Source organism: Armigeres subalbatus, chromosome 2, assembly GCF_024139115.2.
Source record: "Armigeres subalbatus isolate Guangzhou_Male chromosome 2, GZ_Asu_2, whole genome shotgun sequence".
Lineage (NCBI taxonomy): Eukaryota > Metazoa > Arthropoda > Insecta > Diptera > Culicidae > Armigeres > Armigeres subalbatus.
In genome coordinates, this window is record NC_085140.1 from 117,458,832 (window position 1) to 117,480,410 (window position 21,579).

The window sequence follows — 21,579 nt, forward strand, 5'->3', positions numbered from 1 at the left end:
ACATTGTTGTATCCGGATCAGAGGTTAATTACATTTGAATGATACCTTCCAACCAACGCACATTATTATTTCAAGCATCATACTGGCGCGGCTGGGATGCAATTCTCCTCTGTTATTGGTGCAATAAAAGTGTGCAATTTGAGCCGTAACATCACTGACCTATGATTACGATGACAATTGTCTGGTGGCTCGGAACGATTTTTTTGTGCGCATTGCATGTAGCTATACTGTCCAAGGCACGTGAAAGCATAACTGTCCCATATAGATAGGAAGTCAAGTGAATATGGGACAGTATTGTTTACAGGGGTAGTATAAAAGGTGCTTGATTTGTAAAATGAGTCCTCCAGTGCTTCATCACGTTATACTCATCGGGAAAAAATGGTTATGGAATAGTGGCGAATAATTGCCGGGTGGACGATATCCGATTCTAATTAGTTGATTACACTCGCAGTGTGTTGTTATCATTTTTATTATGCAGCAATCAGTTCGGTTTTAAATAGCGGATTCTGACACTTTGTCCCTGTGTAGAGAATCTATGCCTGATAGTTGTATTATTGCTGTTTCGTGAGCGTGAAGTATTTATGTATCAAATATCTCTACGAGACAACTTGAAAATGGTACATGTTTATCCTTTTGTGGCAGTTTTAATACCAATGGTTAACATAATTCAATTTATATTTATATATTAAATTATATCAAAACAGATCAAAACAACTAAACGCACCTTCTTTACGCCATGACGTGACGCAGAGTCGGCACAAAGCACTACAAGTGTTGTTTCCACGGTAGTGGATACCTATGTTGGCAGCGGTGGTATGTGGCGGAATAGCAAGTAACACTCTCGGCTGATCACATAATGAGAATTGCAGCAGCAGTCACTTCAAAGCGCTATAAGCATAGCGCGTGCCCACCCTCGCTCGCAGGCAGTGGAAGTGTTACAAATAACCGCACTCTTTCTTGGCGTCTCTCTCACTAGCGAATGTTACTAGATTTACTTTTCTTATCACGGAAAACCAACATGTCATTATTCACCATGCAGTCAACCAATTTACGCAGTATGAGCTGCAAAGATGGCTTCTAGCTTTTTAGCGACGCCATAAAAAATCAAACATCTATTGTATCCCCAATTTCCTGGGATTTAGGAATACACCCAACATTTTTTTACACGGTTGGTAATCTGATCTTTCACAGCTTTTTAATACCACATGAATTTTCTTTGATTTTTTGTGAATGTTTTCAAAGGGTTAACTCATAGTTTCATTAACGCTAAAGGTCTTAATCGGCTAACGGGTGGGGTAAAAAAAGAACTGGGTGTAATGAAGAAAGCTTGTGCCATTATATACCAAAACCCTCAAGAAATAGTTCTCGTTGAAGGCGTAGAGGGTTTAGAAACAGAGCTCTAAATGGTCAGGGTTCTGCCAAAATGCACCAAGCGCCTTATTGACTGACTTGTGATATTTTGATCGTAAAAGTAAAACGGAAATCATTTCATATCAATTCATCCACACATTTGTTATTAGGGAAATCTTATACGATTTTTCCTTATATTCCACCATACAACACATTCCGGAATTCCGCCTCAGGAACGAGCTACTAATTGAACACCTAATCACAAAACCAAATGATGACGAAATGATAAGTTTGATCCCTGGTTAGAGCAGCTTGTGAAACTCATATATCATGTAATTTTTCATTATAAGAGGATTCGAGAAAAGCTTTTTGGTAATGTTTTCGTAGGTGAAGATGAGCGATTATTTGGTTACAACTTCTGCGATTATTATTCTTTATGTAATAAGTAACCGCAGAAGCGGCATTTTGCCAACAACACACGATTGTTATAGGACGATTGTTATATTCAGGTAAAAAATATGTTGTCATGCATAAGGATAATTAATAAGGATATTTCTAGACCAACATTTGAAAAGGGCGTAACAGCCAAAATTTATTCCTTCTTATTCCTCGTCTACATATATAGCTATATACGTGAACAAAGAATCAAGAGGAATAAATTTTGGCTGTTACTCCCTTTTCAAATGTTGGTCTAGACTTTCAATCTTCAAGATAAGTAAAAATATGACAAATATGTATTTTTAAATATGAATTTTTAACTCCAGAAAAATGTTTAATGTTTAAAAAATGCGATTAGTAGGAATGATGAAGAAATTGTTTCCGGAAAGTTCAATTAATCGGCAATAAATTTAAACACGTAAACAGTTCAGAATGCAGGGGAGGTGCATTTTTTCTTAAGCCCTTCTTTTTTTTAGTTTGAGATATTTAAACGAGTTTGTATCTGCATGGTTCGACGTTTCGGCCCGTTTATTGAGTCTGTTTCCTGATAGGCTTTTCTCTTGGAAAAGACCCAATAAACGAGCCGAAACGTCGGGCAATGCAGATATAATCCCGTTTGAATATCTCAGACTGAAAAAGTCAGAAAATAAGAACTGCTGATAAGTTCAGTTCAAACTCTTAGAATCGGTCAACAGATGATCATTTGGTAAATGGCTTTGAAAATATTCTACCAACAAAGCCGAAAAAATGTTGTTGCGTAAGGATTTTTTATTTTTCGTCAAATCCGCTATCGCAAAAGTATCTAATAATATCAACAAAAAGTCAGGTACGGCAATAAAATTTGAAGAATGTAATGCCCTTACAAATATGTTTTTTGAAAAAGATTAAAAATGAATACACAAATGTTTAAATATTAAATAGGTACCTATCAATATTATTTGATATTATGCTTTAAAATTCAATACGAAATGAAAAACAAATGTTGCAAATATACTGCGGACCGCTTCAATAGCTCAATATTGATGTGCGGCCCTTGATGGTAAGCAGGCTAGGTACCACTGGATTAGAGGATGTAATTGGAAACCGCTCACCGGATATATCTTGATGTGTTAGTCGTTCATTTGTAACTGCATCATTATCTCCAAAGTTTCATCAATTCCTCCCTTTTTTGTCCAAAACTTTCACACACTTCAAACTTTTCTGTTAAAAACATCCACTGGTGAAAAAAAAACTTGGAAAACGAAAAAATGATATCTGCTTCATATCGCGGCGTAATATATCTCCCGCCTTTGCTCGCAAGGCTATTTGAGTATCACACTACTCACTTTTTAGTGAAAAGTAAAAAGTAAAAGAAGAGGAGTGAGAAGAGCAAATTGAGTTATGAGACGTCTCATTTCTCACTTCGCACTACTTACTTTCCACAGTGAGAAGTGAAAAGTGAGAAAAAGGAAGAGAGATTTCACTCACTTAGTGAAAAGAACGAAGTAAGAAGTGGAGACGCCTCTTTTCAAACTCATTATTTCTAACTTCTCATTTCTCACTTTTACAGTGAGAAATTATGATTAGGAAGTGAGAAGTGAGATGGCAAATGTCCTATTCGGCCGAATGACTTGTTCGGCCAAATGACCTATTCGGCCGTGTTGGGTATCCAATTCATTGGAGATCACTCTTTCCGTAAAACGTACTCGAGATACTCTTTCGGTAAATGCACTCTTCCTGGAAGTAAAAAAGGATCGCTTACCTTTGCCTCCCTACACCACTGTCACCACTACCGATGTGACGGCTTGCTCCACACTCACAAAGCTATCTGCAGCCAAGGGCGTAGCCAGAGAGGGGCAGGGGGTGGAAAGATTGAACGGGTACTGAAATGAATTCGCTTAAACATGTGCACTTTACGATCCAATCATATTCAGAAATAGGTTTTTGAAATTCAAAAAATTCTCAAAAAACTTATAAGGGTATCCAGGATCCATACTATAAGAAATTTCAAAACAACTCGAAACATTTCGGGCTCAAGAATTCTCCTAGAAATCCTTCTAGAAGCTCCCCTGGGAACTTCTAGATTCCTCCGGAAAGTTATTCACAAATTCCTCTGAAAATCGTTTGAAAATCCTTCTCCTGTAATTGTAATTTCTCCTTATCTATAAACCCCCAACTAATTCTTTTAGGAAATTCATGTGGCAGTTTCTTGAAGATTTCTTTTCTTCCCTTTAAGTTTTACTTCCAGACATTTCTTTGGCTATTCTCCCAGGAAAATCTGCGACATTTCCTTCAGGAATGCATTCTAGAGTTCTTCCAAGAATACATACGGAATTTCCTCCCACAATTCCACTAGAAGTTTCTTCAGTAATTTATGACGGAAATCCTCCGATTTCGCTCCATAATTTAATCTGCTAATCTATAAGAAACTGCTCCGGACATTCCTCCAGGAACTCTTCCTTAAATTCCTCCGGGATAACTTCCAGGGCTTTTTCCGGGAATACTTCTATAAATTATTTATTCATTTCAGAATATCCTTCGAGAATTCCTCTAGAAATTTCTTTAGGAATTCTCCAAGAATTCGTCCAAGTTTTTCCCCGAAAATTCTTCTCTTCCTTCAGGAATTTCTCCGGGATTTTTTCCGCGAAATTGTCCTAGAATTCTTTCCGGACTTCACTCGGAATTTACTCCAGAATTTCATTCGGAAATTAATGTTAGAGTTCCTCCAGGATATCTTCCAAGAAAAAGAACAGCAATTCATCTGGGAATACTTTCTGGATTTCATCTGGTAATTTCTGCATTAATTCCTCCTGGTATTTTTTCGGGAATTCCTTCTGATATTTCTCCAGAAATTCCTTCATGAACTTCTCCAATAATTATTTCAGTACTACCTTGTGAGAATTCCTCTGGAAGTGCTTGTGGGAGTTCCTCCGGGAGCTCCCCCAGGAGTTTTTCCAAAAGTTCCTCTAGTAATCTCTCCAGGAACTTCACAGGGGATTCTTTGAGGATATTTGGCAGGAATTTCAAGGGAAATGGGATTTCGGAAGTTCCTCTCTCTTCTCCGGGTATTCCATCGGCTGTTCCTCTGAAAATTTCTCCGGGAGTTCCACTAGTAGTTCTTCCGGAAATTCATTCAGACTTTCTTTCAGGAGTTCATTAAGGATTTCTTTGGGAATTTATCTACAAATTCCTTCAGAAGTTCCTCGGAAAGTTTCTCTGGGAGCTCCTTCGGGAGGTCCTTTAAGAATTCTTCCAGGAGTTTGTGCTGGAATTCATCCAGAAGTTCTTACGAGAGTTCCTCCAGGATTTCATCCGGAAATTCTTCCTGTAGTTTTTCAATAAATTCATCTAGAAGTTCCTCTGGCAGTTCTTCCGAAAATTCCTCTGATACTTTCTCCGGGAATTCCTACAGAAATTCCTCTGGGAGTTCCTCCGGAAATCACTCCGGGAGTTCCTTCTCAAAGGAACTGCCGGTGAAACTCCCGGAGAAATGCTCATAAAAACTGCTGGTGGATCTCCCGGAGGAATTCACGTAGGAACTGCCGGAGGAGCTCCCGTAAGAACTCCAGGAGGAATTTCAGGAGAAACTCCTAGAGGACCTCCCGGAGGAACTCCCAGAAAAACTATCGGAAGAACTTCGGAAGGAATTTCCAGCTAATTTTCTGAAGAAAGCCTAAATGATTTCCTGAAAAAAGCCTGAATGATCTCCTGGTAGAACTACTGGTGGAACACCCGGAGGAATATCTAAAGAAACTCCCGGAAGAATTTTTAAATGAACCTCCGGAGGAACTGCCAGTGAATCTACCAGAAGACTTCTCGGAAAAAATCTCGGAGAATACATCTTATAGACAAATCTTATCTAGCTGAAACCTTTGTAGGGGTATGTAGCAGGACCATCATCAGAGGACCTCCCGGAGAATTTCCTCCGGAGGAAATTCTGGAGAAATTCCCGGAAGAATTTTCAGAGAGCCCCCGTAGGAACTGCCGATAGAACTACCGGAATAATTCTCGGATGAAATCCTGGAGAAATTTTTGGAGGATCCGCTGGTTGAACTCCTGGAAGAATTCCCGGAGAAACTCCCGGAGGAATTTTCGAAGAAACTCCTGCAGGATGTCCAGTGGAAATCTTGAAGTTTCCACCGGAATTCTTTCTGGATTTCTTTGGGAATTAATCTAGGAACTCCTCCAAAAATTCCATTGTTGATTTTATTTTCGTTATAATTTCTGTATAAATTTTCGGTGGAATTCCTGGAGAAATTCTTTGAAATTTTTGCTAGAAAAGAAATTTTCGCTTTGAATTTATCGCAATTTTCGCAATTATTCGAAACTTTCACGGAAAAAAATATGGAATTTACACAGGAATTTCGAAGATTTTTCGCGAAATCCTCAGGAATGTCTATTGGCATCCACGGAATATTCTTAGGAAATCCACGGTGCAGTTTTTCAGATTTTTTTTATGATAAACAGCACGAAAGAATTATCTGAAGAATTCCCTGCAGAACTTATAAAAAAATTCGTGTAGAATTTCATGGAATAAATAATGGTGGAATTTTCGGTCAATTCCCGGCGAAATTGATGGTGGAATTCCTGAAGACATTGCCGAAGAAATTGCTGGAGGCATTCCTGAAGAATCCGGGCGTGAATGCGTCACGTTTATTGGCATTACGTTTTAGTACAAAACGCTGACGCGATTTGGTTTCAAAGTGTTTGGAGCTTAGAAGGAAAAAGTACCAAGCACTAATATTCATGTGTTTTTATAAAACTACGATTCAGAAGACCTAAAAAATTTAAAGACAAGGAATAGTTTATTCATTCTAAAAGCCAGGAGACGCTAAAAAAACTCAAATCAATTCACCTAGCAGTGATGATGCCTCCCTCGGTGCATTAAGGAGGATGTTGAAAAAAATCACATAAGAAAGGTCTAAAATAGCACTTTAGGTAAATGGGTTTTAATTTTTCATTGATTTACGTTTTATTGGTATGCATCACAGTCAAAAAAATCCTGATTAATCACCCTAGCGGCAATAGTGCCTTTCTCGTTCATTTCAAAAAATAATATTTTGGCCATAATTTTTGATCCCATAGTCTGATCTGACCAATTTTCAATAGGAAACAATGGGAAAGCATTCCCCGTCGCAAGCAAATCGGTCAACACTTTGTTCCAAATTAATGATTAGACATGCCCAAAGAACAAAAATATTAAATAAACTCATTATTTCGAACAATTATGTCAAACTAATTATAAGAACTGCCTTAAAACGTTATTAAAAATAAGTTAAGGGACAGGTAAAACGATATTGAATGATTTATCAATAAAATGAGGGTGCCCATAACCGAACCAATAAAGGTGCCCACAACCGAATTTCGCAGCCTTTTTGGAACGAGAAGAAAAAAAAAATCGCGCTAAAATTTTGATGGCAATCGACATTGGGCCTCAAAATAGATTAAATTTACTGTGTAAATACGCATTAGAACTCACTTTTTGAATTAAATCCTTTAATTTATGACACTTTGGAAAAGGCCAAAAAAAACTTTCGTGTTGTTTTTCTTGTACGAAAAATTTATTTGTTTCTAGTTCAAAGTAGAGATGCCCATCCGGTTTGATATTGAGCACAAAACATCATGCTATTATAGCAAACAAATGACGGTTGTCAGAATGACAGCATCTCTTATCTGTCAAAAGATACATAGGGGTGCCCATAACCGAACGGTGCCCACAACCGAACCTCCTCCCCTACTAATTAACTCTTTCCCCTTTACCCTTGAGCACTGCAATTGACATAGGTCCACGCCGATGACATCACCAGCACAACCTGTTTGCACGGATGTGTGGAAACAAGTGTGTGGGTGTGGCCATCGCACTTCGATATAACATCAACTCTCGGCTGCCAAGTTGCCAGCTGAGTATGATCGAAATCATCGGTGTCGGAGTGACCACTTCCGTCGACACAATCACGCCCATCGCGGCGTACTGCCTAACTCAAGCTAAAGCCGGCGATGGTTCATCGGCCGTCATTCGGAGGGACATCGTCAAGCTAACGCGGAGGCAAGGAAGGCTAGTATATCATTGCCGGCAACCAGAATGCCACACATCAAGCCTGGGGCAATAGTCGCGGCAATCGAAACGGCACCATCTGGAGCAACGACATGGAGGAAGGCCACTACACGATCTTGAGCCCAGATTCCCCCACTGGGCTGAGTCGGTCCGGTGTCCACGCAACCCTCGACCTATACATTACCAACATGAACGACAACGTCTCGCAGCCGGTTGTCTACCAGAAGCTCGGTTCGGATCACTATCCGGTGGTGGCGGCTCTTCGGTCAATCGGCATCAGCAGTTGCGGTGAAACTACCACCCAGTCGACAACGTCGACTACGAAGCGTGGCCGGTAACGCCTGAAACAATCGATTGGCAGCTGCGTTCCATCGAAGCGGCGATCTCGGTGGCCCTAAACATCGATACACTCACCAAAGATTTGATTCGATTGCGGAATGTCACTCGCAAACAGTTTCAGCGTACTGGACTGCTTGAGCTTAAGGCACGCTGCAATCGAATCACAAAAATTATTAAGGCCAGAATGGTGGACCTCAAAAATAACGATTTCTCAAATAAGATCCGCACTCTCCCATATTATGCTAAGCCTCGGCCCATTTCACCTTTGATCCCACTAGACAATTATGGCTCTAAGGATCGCTTGATAACTCCTGCAGAGCAGGTCGTCTCTTAGTCAGCTCACACAATCTTGGGCAGAACATCGTCAGGCCACACGAAGCAGCCGTCAACGAGCATGCTAACAACATCCATTTGATTCCCAACGACTTCACGGAGGAGTTGGAGATCTCAGCTGGCGAATTGACGGCCTTTATAAAATCATCGAAGAATATGAAGGCCCCAGGCTTCGACAGCATCCTGAATCTCGAGCTCAAACACATGAGTGCTCCGTTCTTTGAGCACCTCTCGCTGATCTTTAATCAATGTCTCCGGCTCAGCTACTTCCCATCGTCCTGGAAGTCAGCGAAAGTCATCCCCATCCGGAAGCCTGGGAAGGATCCTTCCACCCCCAAAAGTTATCGTCCCATTAGCCTTCTCTCAGGATTATCCAAGCTATTCGAAAAAGCTATTCATCACCGGTTATTTGAGTCTGCCGAAAATCTCAACATCTTGTTGGAGGAATAGTTTGGCTTACGTCGCGGTGGGTCAAGCGTACACCAACCGACTCGAGTTACCAACGTCCTCAGACGGAACAAGTTTGCCTCTGAAACATCCGTCATGGCCTAACTCGATGCTGAGAAGGCGTTTGTCAATGTATGGCATGATGGCTAGGGCATTCCGGGTCTCAATCAGCGGAGCGAGTTCCAATGTGCAAAACATCGTCGCAAGCGTACCCTAGGGCAGTGTCCTCGGTCCCCTGCTTTTCAATCTGTTCACCTCCGACATACCAGAACCTCCAAAAGGCGGCATTCTCTGTTCGCAGATGACACCTCCATCGTCTACAACGGTAGAGTGATCAAAACTCTAACGAGGCCTGGATGCCCTGACAGAGTACTTCTCCAGCTGGAAGATCTGTATCAACGCGGTGAAGACCCAGGTCATCATTTTCCCCCACTCTAAATCTCATGTTCCGCCTGGGGACTGTAAAATCATCCTCAATGGCACGACTGTGAAATGGGCCAATGAGGCCGACTACCTTGGCTTGACCCTCGACAGCAGGCTTATTTCCAGGAACAGGTTGACAAGACGGTGACGTTACACTTTTTGATGAAACTACTGTATCCTTTGATCAACCGTCGGTTGTCATTGTCCCTGAAAAAATAAATCCTCAACACCCCTCCCAGGACAAGAACATTCGAGGTCCACTATCTGGGGTGGGGATAAAAACGTTACATGAACGCTTTGGCGAGTGTAAAGAAAAGTTTAGGGTCCGTTGCTTGCATTCGGTCTAGGCTCCAATTAGGGCGTTAGTTCCAATCTAGTTCCAATCAGGTTATTGATGAAAAACGACCCTCTCGGGTTTTTTTTGTTTATTTCACATCAAAATTCGATAAAAAATGGAAATGACATTTCCCCGAATTGACTCGCCCTGTCAATTTCCGAATGAATATGAGTCTGCGAGTATTTAATTAGATTTCGTGAACTAAAAAGAATCTGTAAAACTGAACACAATTTTGATTTAGGTACTGAAGGTACTGTACAACGGCGAATAATTTGGGAACCCCCTACACAACAGACGATCGTTCCATGGCCGATGAGGCAGAGCACTTTACAACGATGTTATTCCCCTTTCCTTTCCCCATCCTTTTATGTTTGTTATTTTCTACCTACTAACACGAGCTAGCCGCGGTAACGGCTTCCAATTACTAACACTAGTATAAGAGTTTCTATAAACCCATGCCGGCTTATCAGTGAAAAAAAATGTCATCCAACACCCAATGAAATTGCAGCTTTTAAGTACTTTGTACATGTTTCTAGTTTTTACCAAATAAAGAATCTCACCAACACCATTGTAGCTAGGGTGGTCGGTATTGGCTATTTTTGACGAATACCGGTATTCGGTATTTGGTGGAGTCAATACCGGTAATACCGGTAAAAAACCGGTATTTGTGAAAATTTCAGAAATAAAAAAAAACCTTTGGTTTGAACTTTTGGGCGAAAAACAATATTTAAAAACTATTTCTTGTTGAGCTGGGCAAAGTGAAATTTAAGTAGACATAACATACTGAGCAATTCATCTCCCAATCCGCATCAAATTTTGTTAACAATTTTACCAGCTGCTGATAATGCCTTATCTGGTTCAATCGAAGTTGGACGAATGGTTCCAAGAGCGTCGAAAATCAGTCTCAAGTACTTGTCTTTAATCCCTTTAGATTCATAGTAGGAGAATTCTCGCCTAACTTTTCAAAAGGACCTAAGTAACATTTTTTTCATGATTTAATTTGAGTACTGCAATTAAAAGCTTAAATATTTTTCTGTTGATTACAACATTCAAATTAAATCATGAAAAAATGTTACTTAAGTCCTTTTGAAAAGTTAAGCGAGAATTCTTTACGAATTGCTTACAATAATCTTGGCGCCAACGTAATTCAATCACCAATAAAGCAACCGGTCGTCAGTTTTGGTCATTGCTAATGCATTCTGCTCTGATGCACGAATGATTAGACACTTCAAGATCTCGTCCACTTGCTTAATCAAAGATGGATGTCAAAGATGGAATTATTTCTGAGAGCACTCGCAATTGCAGTCACACGTAGCAGCTTCTCACTTTTAGCAAATGTCAGATTTACTCTCATGCAAATACAAACCAAAACGAAAAACTTCTTTTTCGGCCACAAAATCTTATTTCATTCTTATTTTTGCAGTGCAACACTGCCACCTGAAAACGTTTTTACTTTTGCGAGTGAAAAATTTGCTAGTGCTGCAATAGCAAGCGCAATTGAGTTTCTGCTAGTTGCAATTTTTTAACGCTTAGCAGTCACACAATAATGCTGTCCAATGAGCAGCTCGAAGTAGCTCGAAGTTGTTCCCGTCCTTCTCGTTCTTTTTTGTTAACAAATGGGCATGAGAGGGATGGGACGAACTTCGAGCTACTTCGAGCTGCTCATTGGACAGCACTAATGCAAGCGAGCGTTTGCTTGTGAGTTGTCATTTGTTTGCATGCAATCACTTTCAGTGTAGTCAGATATGCAAATTTTTTACAGATGTCACCTTCTGCGAGCAAAATGCTCGTTGCGAGTGATTTTCTTGCAACGTCTGACCTTAACCGTTTTCACAATTTCATTGAAGAAAAAAGTCATTGGCAATTGGACATATGGCTAAAAGAATGGAGCAACACGTATGATTAATGACGATGACGATCGATTTTTGCGGCATTCAATTGTTGTAAGTGTTTGGGGCACGGTGAATCTTAAGCTTAAATGAAAACTATTCGAGATTTTTTATACCAACAGCAAAATTTGAAATACCGAAAATACCGGTATTTTCCGTCTCGAAAACCGGTATTGTCGGTACTCAAAATTGGCCGGTAATACCGGTATTACCGGTTTCGGTATTACCGGTTAGACCACCCTAATTGTAGCGATAGGGTTTTTTGCTTGCCGATAAACTATGAAAGAAAAAGGATTATTGTACTCATCTCTCAGTCTGTATTTAATTTTGCCGGCATAAACACAAAAAAAGTGAATTCGTGACCAGTTATTTTTTCATCAAAGAAACCCCCGGATTGCTTTGAGCCTAGAGTTGGATCGCTGATTGTGTCCAATCCTGTGACAACCAGTTCTCGTCGTTCGCATTCTGCTGATTGCCTCGCTGCTCACTTTGGAGTTAATTAAAATAAGAGTTCTTTTCAGAGCTTCGTTTCTCGCGTCAGCGACACCGACTAGCACATTCCGCAGCAGAACTGCGCCATTTTGGTTCTATAGAGAATCGATTCATCCGTCTACCCGAGTTTGGCAGTGAGTCACTCATTGTCATTCTCCATTGTTGGCAGTGGGCGAACAAGGAACGATGAAAGCCGTTATCGTTGGCAGTGGGCCAACAAAGTTCCACCGAAGCCGCTATCGTTACTGAGCATGTTGGCGTGTCTCTACAGGTACTGGGTGTCAAACCAGAATTCAAAGTTGGAGACCGTCCCGAAATCATGTAAGATTTTGAACGTTAATAGAACCTTTATCTTTCGAAAGATTTTTGAGATTTATATACCAATCGGCTCGGAAACTCTCCAGAAATTTATTAATTTCATTGAAACTTTCGATGATTTTCGATAAACTATTGAAAATTTCAATTCTTATCCTACCCAGTAAAAATTTCAGACCCAACCAATCCCGTTCATGCTTTCCCAACACGGACATCAGAATGATGTATGTTAAAGGCCTTTCGACCCACCGTTTAATTTTCTGTGGGAATAAGGACCCGTGTTCCGTGCTCGCGCGTCATTCCTGTTCGAGGATCCACGATGAGTGGTCACGAAGAGCAGAAAGAACGTAGGCTACGGTAGCATTCCCAATTAACACTGTTGTTTACATTTAGAATCAAATCCAGATGTCGCACATGTCAGTCTATTTTTAAATGCTTAATGGTCTAATGAATTTATACAAAAAGGTTTTCAAAACCATCTGTAGAATGGGCCACTTTGAATATAAGGTAGCTATATAGTTGTGTTCAATACGTATATATTTACAAATAGGTTTTAATTGAGGTTATAAAGCTTGATCCACTTAGTATTTGGCCGTTTATTTCCAATTACTGCGGCGCCTCTGGTGGCCGTACCGAGAAGTAAAATACATCACATCGTTGCGGAAGGTTTGTTTAATTTATGGTGAAAGTTTCATCAGTATTGATGCTCACGTTCAAAAGTTATCGAAAATGGAACACGAGAGATGGGAACAAATTTTGCACACTCACGTTGGAAATCCAACATGGCCAGAAGGAATGATTTCAAAGTATCTAAAATTAACGAAATTGACTGTAAAAACTGTCAAATGTTATCGGGAAACACTATTGCTGGATCGCGTAGAACAAAACAATCGTAGAAGTGGAACATACGACCAGAAACTACAAGTGAAAGTCTGCAGAGCAGTGGAACCAACTTGGGATTTCCTTGCGTGATTTAGCGAAAAGGTTCACTGCGCCTACAGCACAGCTCAAATAATCTGTTGGCGCGAAAGTTTGAAGTCGTATGATGTCAGTAAGCGTCCCAACAGGACCCTGAAACAGCCCCTGGTTGCCAAACATCGCGCAAGAATGCTGGTCGAGCTCTGACGAAATACAATTGATGTATTTTGATGGGCGATTAAAAAATTATTTTAAAATTGACTTTCAATTCCCGAGAAACACAAATTGATGGTATGTCAAAGTATCTGCAGTTGTGGAAAGAAAACTAAAGTTTTCATCACTGGAGCGACCATAAATGGGCAAATATACAAGGAGTGTCTTTAGAAGTGACTTTTGCCATCCATTCAATCACACGACTGTCCGGTGTTGCTTTGGCCTTACTTAACAAGCTGCCATTAAAGACGGGATGTAATGGAATGGTATGATCCGAATGATATTGGCGTTATTGAAAAAACTATCAACCCACCAAAATGCCCAAATTTTCGTCCCAACGAAAAATATTAGGCAATTATCATAGGGAAACTTGAGAAATGGTGCAAAACAATCAGAAAACCATCTTATATGGAGAAGTGTTGTGAAAAAAATGGCAGATAAAGTTGACCGTTCTACTGTGCAAAAAATAACGAGTGGTACTGGGAGAAAAGTTCGAGAATTCATCCGAAATGTCAATGAATAATTTTTCGATATTTTACTAAATTCCCTGTATAATAAAACCTGAACCACCTTTTTATGTACTTTTTTGGCAAAGAAATTTCTAATTTCGTGCGGCCAAATACTAAGTGGATCAAGCTTTATTTCAGTACTCTAAAGGAATTGATAAAATCGTAAATGATACATGGGATGTTACGTTACTACTATCTTTGCACAAGCTGAACCGAGACGGTGCTCTACGATTTCAGCATGTCTACTTTTGTACTGCAACATGTGGCGATGAAATATGCGTCACTCTTGAAGCACCATTTTTCACGAGCCTACCCTGCTTTCTGTATACCGTGACTCCTGTCGTGAAACTGCCAGATTGATACTGATTTATTGCATTACGGTACAATCAGCCTACTAAGTACATCATCGACGAAATACCAGAAACCGCCCTCGATTATTCTTATACCGTTGATGCATAGATATCCGAGTTGCTGACATAAGAGATTAGGGTCGGCCAGGTAACGACGCAAGAATGACTCGCGCAATGGCTAGATGCAGCGATACTGGATTCCGGGGAGCTGATACAAGCCCCTCTTAGCTATTATCGACAACACGTCAGAAAGAGTCATTAGGTATATACAACACTTTGGGCACAAAGAAACAGACGTTTCACGAAAATCAAAATGCAATAGAAATCATCGTGAAAACATTATCGCCCAATGCAAAATACACTATAGGTGGACAAGCGGCTGCCATACTAAGGGTATGCGATAACACACTTTTTCCCAACGAAACGAAATTTAAAATGTCTATGTTGATTCGAAAGGAAACGAAACGAAATATAAATTTACTTTCGAGACTTCGAAAAGATACGAAATCAAGGTCCATTTAATTCGAAATTTTACGAAACGAAACGAAATTTTATTTTTTTTCGCGGAATTTTATTGAATTGATTTTACATTATAATCGCAATTTTGATTTAATTTTTTTGAAGTCAAATAAGCGCTTTGCGACCAAGAGATTTATAATACAGTCAAACCTCCATGAGTCGATATTGAAGGGACCATCGACTCATGGAAATATCGAGATATGGAATAGAAAATCCCTGGGAAGCTGTTTGAAGGCACCATCACAGTAACCCAGAAAATATTTTTCAACATAGCAAAATTTGCTTACATGAGTCGATATCGAGTCATAGAACATCGACTCATGGAGGTTTGACTGTAACAGAATAAGCAGTCCGTGATGAATTGCCGCATCCCCTTTCATATACCATTGGCGATAAGGAAACCCCAGTATTTGTGCCGCTTTCAAAGAAAATCTGTGTGTGTGTGTTAATGTGTGCTTTCGAATCTGATCATTTTTTATTAGTTTAGTTTTATATCAGTATGCATATAAAAATATAGAAATTGTAGGATTTTTTGTGTTCGGATTCAAATTCTGTTAAGAACATTATTCCACTTAAGAATTATATAATTATGCTGAAGCATACTTCGTTTTATCTTATCAGCGTGGTTCTATGGCAATGAGCTCCAAACTAGAAAATGAATGCATAGATTTTATTTTTTATCTAGTTGGATACTCATTTATTTATCAACATCTGCCAGGCATATACGCCGATAGATCGTTGTTAATACCATACATTTGCTCACTAGAAGAATCCTTTGCACCTTTTCTAAAATGCAAAAAGATATGTATTCCAGATTTTATTTCAGAGATGTGATTGCAAAGTTTTTACGGCAGCAGTTTGCCAGATATGAAGAAATAATTTTTCCTTCCTCATACAAAAAGTTGTTCCATATAGTCTTTATTTCCTTCCAAATTCGACACCTTTTTATAGGAGGCTTGGAGACCCACAGTCTTATATACAATCAGCTCGACGAACTGCTATTACGAGAGGAAAATTGGTTTGACACTCATTGTTATAAGAGACCGAGGAATGCTCTTCATCTCCGTGAACGCCACGGGATAGGAATCGTTAGTTAATTAAAAAGGTAATTTGGATGAAGCCACATTGGTAAGCGACTAAATATTTATTGTAAACGAAGTTATTTTGAAAACTCTAAGACGAAAACCGTGTTTCAAATTAATCCAACGCAAAACCAATGTGCTTTGTTTAGTACGCTCCTACAACACGATCGATTCTGAACTAAACAATTTTGTGCTCTTCGATGCAGACATTTTTTTTTTCACTTCGTTTCACCACACCAGTTGGCGTAACCAGCATCAACACGATCGATCGCAAACTAATTGAATAAATTTCTGCTGTATGAGTCAGATTTTATTTTAATTAACGTTTTTCCGGACTTGCTGCAGGAGCGTGACAGTCTGGCCTGACGTCTAAATATTGAGTTGGATCACTTGGCCGGGGCTCAGCAAATCACACCAAGCGCCAACAAAAAATCACCATTTTTTCTGTCCAAGCTTTCGTTTAGCATATGTAATTGGTCACAAATCGTACCGGATATTCCTCAACCACATAACTAAGGATATCTGACAACAAACGTACATGTGAAATGATTTTTGTTTCCGTTTTACGAAAAAATATAACGAGTCAGTTAAAAAACCGCTTGGTGATTTTTAGTAGAACCCCGACCGCTTTTGAAAAAAAAAATTAAGATAGAATAGTTAAAGATACTTTTCATTTTCTGTTAGACATTTCAAACAAAACACTAAAGATGTGTTATAGAAGAAAACTAAATACGTATTGGACGACTCCGAATGATGATTGTGTAGTAAGCGTTAATAGGAAAATTTGTATAACATTACGTTTTGAAAACAGCTTATGATTTTGTTCAGCGACGCAGTCAAAATTTTTGATTATACGCAACCGTACGAGGCAGTAAGGTTTAAGTTAAAATTTGTTTCGAAATTCCGCGGAATTCCGTTAAATTTCGTTAAAAGTTTCGTTTAGTTTTTTCTAACGAAATTTTTGTAATTTTACGAAACGAAACGAAATAAAAAAATCAGATTTCGCCATGCTCAAATTCCGCGAAATTCCGCGGAATTTCGTTTCGAACCACCTGAAACGAAATTTTTCGAAATACCGCATATGCTTATGCCATACTGCTAACACAAGCAAAACCCATGAAATCGACCACCTGCAAAAAATAATAATAATAATCTACATATGTCCAGTGGAGAACTGAATCTCCAAAAAAGTGCCATGGAGTCATTTCAAATTAGGCCGCAAAGAAAAAAAAACGTTTTTGGAATGAAATGATAGCCTATGGACTGCTAGTGTCGTGCTGTCGTGTAGATCTGGCATGTCATTTTCGATGTTTCATTTGGAATCAAAATAGCGACTCCGCCTTTCTCGTTTTCTAATACATATGTCTAGTTTCTAGTTACTTGATATAGGTTGTCGGTAAGAATGATGAAATTCAGTTTTCGAGATCTAATCTTAAATAACGGACTGACTGCTTAAAATAACTAGAAAAGATACATGAAAGGCACAAAAACAATTAACATTTCACATTACACAACACAAGTTAAATAATCTTTATAAAACAAAACAAAAATACCATGCATTATAATTGTAATAAATCGATCGATCGCAAAGGAAGCTAGACCAGCTGAAGAAAAAGTCTTCTCAAACTCCTACCCATTGGCAATTATCTCACACCGAACGACAAACTTAGTTTCATTTACCAGCTTTGGCTGTGCGAGTCTAGGTTTGAGCAGTTTATCAAAGATTCAGCTTACAAAATGCTTGATTGATGTGTAACCGAAATTGTTCAAACAAATACGGCAGGTTATAGCCGATATTCGGCAATAAAAAATAAATGCGTACGGTAAACCTACAAGAAAGATCGAATCAACCTGACAGAGAGATCAATTCAGTTTCGAATGGACTGACGCTTCGCTCTTCGTATCCAACCTCGACGCGCGTAGCGTAAAACAACGAGCAGCGTCGCATCGCACGTCGTAAACATGTAAGCAGCAGCAAGTTCCCTCCCCAGTACCGTGCATGAGCGTTGTTATTGTGCCAACCATGCTCCTCACTCACGGCTATTCAACACTGTCTAGATATCAATTTTATTGCGCACCTTGCGCCCGATCGAGCTCAGTCTCAGTTTCGCGACGCGTCGCGCGGCATTCGAATCGCTTTCGTCCACCAACCGCATCGCATCGAAGCGTCGTCGTCGTCATCGTCACCACTCGGCGCGATTATAGAGGCGCGTAAGCCCGTGTCGTCTACATCACAAATCACCCACCCATCAACGGTTGGTTGTTTTGGCAGGTGGAGGGGATGATGAAAAAACAACCTGCGACGTACATGCACTTGTATATGGTAATTAGCCTGACAATCGATCGATATCCGAGGGCCAATCTGTGAGGCTAATTCGCGGACTTGTGCAGTTGTACACAGTGCGGGGCTTAGACGAGGAGTGATTAAGAAGAGTGCAGCTATCGGTGCTGTTTTATATCGCACTTTGAACCTTGTTTGGGTGACAAGCAGTGTTGTTTATTGATCTACTCTGGTGCAATTACACGAATCGTCAAACAAGGCCCACGAAGAGATGCCACGCTATTAGAGCGAAGATTTGAAAGTTGTCATTGGATGTGCGCTTCTGAGTGATTGATCGAAGGTCTCCCACCACAACACTGCATCATCAATCCGTGAGTTGAGAAGATTTAGCCGAATTCAATTGTGTTGACACGCGATGTGACGTGACGACGACGAAAACGAGGTACTGGCTGAAGACTGACACGAATGGGCAGTGGAGGCGCATACGGGCCAGGTGGAGTTTGAAACAATCAGCGGTGCATGGTGATGTAAATGTTTTTTTATGTGGCTCAGTTATTGAGGGTATGTGTTGGGTTGAATGATCCAGTTTTCGATGGAAGTGAATTGCGCGATCATGCAAATGTTATAAGTTGTTACATATCAGGCTAGGTGGTTCCTAATTTTACCTCAAAAGTGGATTATAAATGGAAAAATTCTAATAATAAGCTAATAATCAAATAAAAAAAGCTATTCATTATTTTACAATTGAAATCAAACCAAAATTTTGTTTCGGTATTTCTTAGATTTGTGTATACTTCAACAGAAAACAGGATAATACATATCGCATACCCGAGCGCTCAATTCAGGCCCTTATGTCTTATAGGGTGTCTAGCAACTAGCGACCATACACGACGACAACGCCCGTTGTTACGTCAGCCGGGCTGCCTCCAACGATTCCGCGTAAAACGCATCAAGTGGCCGATACCCATAACAAAACAACTGACCGGTGTGTAAACAGTGAAATTCGTGAATTTGTTGACAAGCCGCTGCTGACTGGCTACTTTCGAGCGAGCTTCCAATTCGCAGTCAGTGGGTTAATAGTGAGTGCATTACACACAGCTGGTGTTAAGTTCGCGCAATAGGTTGCAACTGGGACAAGGGAATCGAGGCAAATTGCAGGAAGTGTACGAAACCCGTCAGTGATTTACCGGTGGCAGTTGCTGCGTTATTGGGTGACAAATTGGCGAGGTAATTTCTACGAAAATTGTTTGGTGATTGTGCAATTCCAGCTTTAGGTGGAAAACGTGGTTGGTCGGGTCGATGTAATTTGAGGGCTATTATATGGTAAAGGTTATCGCGATTTGAAAGTATTTATTATTATTATTTCTTTATTAGAGTGATTTTTAAATATTTGATTAAGTTCATCACTGAATTTGAAAGTAAGTGAGAGAGTTAAGGTCATTAAAGAAAGAAATTTTGAAATTATGTTGAGATCTCTTAATCGTCCATGTATTACGTTTTTAGACATGCGTTAAGTATAGTAAGCATGTGGATATAATGCATTATTTTTACCTTTGTTGTACAACAAATTTGTTCCTGAAGCTCAGAATGGTTATTCCAAAAAATTCCATGCCAGTAACCATGCCAATAAAGAGTGTATTCGATAAAAATGGGACACACATATTTACTCACTAAAATCAAATCGATTATCGGATTTTCTTGAAATTTTCAGGGAATGAAAAACTTTCAATGAGTTATGATTTGTTTTATTCGATTTCATCACCCACCCCGAATGCGCGCACATTCCTTTTCACTCCACCCATCAAATTTTGTACAATCGATTTTCCCAGTGTTTTTGTTGTTTTTACCCTAATTTTATTCAACTCCAGCTCTATTTTACTAATTTTGGGATGTTTGCGAAGTTTTGTCTTCACAATTGCCCAGAATTTTTCAATTGGGCGAAGTTCCGGTGAATTTGGTGGGTTCATATATTTTGGCACAAATTTAACTCCGTTAGCTCGGTACCACTCCAACACGTTTCGAGCGTAGTGGCAGGACGCCAGATCAGGCCAAAACAGAGTTGATACTTTGTGTTTTCTTATGAATGGTAAAAGACGCTTCTTGAGGCACTCTTCGGTGTAAATCGTACCGTTGATTGTTCCGGAAGTAGTGAAGGGAGCGCTTACTTCACCACATCCGCAAATCATCTGCCTTCTTTGCAAATTTTGATAACTTCTTCGTTCGGACATCCTCCGGAATATCGAACTTAGACTTGGCAACGAAATATTCTTGCCCAGGAAGTTGACGGAAGTCAGCCTTGACGTAGGTTTCATCATCCATCACGATGCAACACGATTTGGTGAACAATTTCATGTAAAATTGTCAGGCGCGGGTTTTTGCAGTGGTGTTTCGCTTTTCATTCCGGTTGGGAGATTTTTGCACCTTGTATACATATAACCTATCACGCTTCATGGTTTTCAGCACAAAACCAACACTTGGACTTTTTGGCGACATCTCAAATGGACACGTTTTGGAACTTCTTGAGCTGTTGAACTACTTCGGGTCATTTTACTGTCCATTGGATCATTCACTTCCTTCATTTGAACACTCAGACGCCCCTTGAAGGTTCGCATTACACGTGATATAGTTAAATTTGCAATCCCAAGCTTGTTAGCGATCGATCGGTGAGACGCCTCTGGATTTTGATAGTAGATGCACAATTTTTTTCCCTGGCATTTTCTTGTTCCGACGACATGATTGTAACCACTGTATGAATAACTTCAAAACTGTAAACAATACACTATAAATAAGATTTGCTCGAATTTTCGGGTTTTTTACACAAACGGTTCAAAAGTTACAGAAGATTTTAGGTGTGCCATTTTTATCGAATACACCCTTTTACCAGATAAGGATAAAAAGTAGGGGAAACAGGGGTTTTCTATGTATAGAAATAGATAGAATCGCGGGATATTGAGAATCTCCTTCTAACAGTGTAATCCAACATACTAACTAGATTCGCAATACTTTTTGGGCTTAAGAGAGAACAGGGGTTTTCCATCTCACCAAACATTTATTCATCTCATCGCGAAACATTTGTGCTGTACATCAATTGCATCGCTTCTTTATGCCAGCATTCGTACTCACTGCTGAAAAATCCTAAAAATGAGAAGCAAATCAAATTCCTTTGAATTGCTTGGTTTTTCATATGATGAAAAAAGGAGCAATGATAATGATATCCAGGGATAATGATATCACATTTTTAGAATTGTATTACGATATCCAGAAAAAAAAATTAGCAAAAGCAAGATGGTTTCAAACGGATTTCCGGACA

General features: G+C 39.7%; 1 protein-coding gene across 5 annotated transcripts in view; it reads left to right on the top strand.

The window, feature by feature from the left end:
• Window positions 1–21,579, top strand: part of LOC134210707 (uncharacterized) — an 869,243-nt gene that overhangs the window by 514,748 nt on the left and 332,916 nt on the right. Inside the window, exon 1 of one of the 5 annotated variants that reach the window (XM_062686937.1) lies at window positions 19,074–19,496. The exons of the other annotated variants lie outside the window; for them this stretch is intronic. The gene's annotated coding sequence lies outside the window, so the exon portion shown is untranslated. Of the gene's footprint in view, window positions 1–19,073; window positions 19,497–21,579 lie in introns of those variants that run through there. 5 annotated transcript variants of the gene reach the window in all.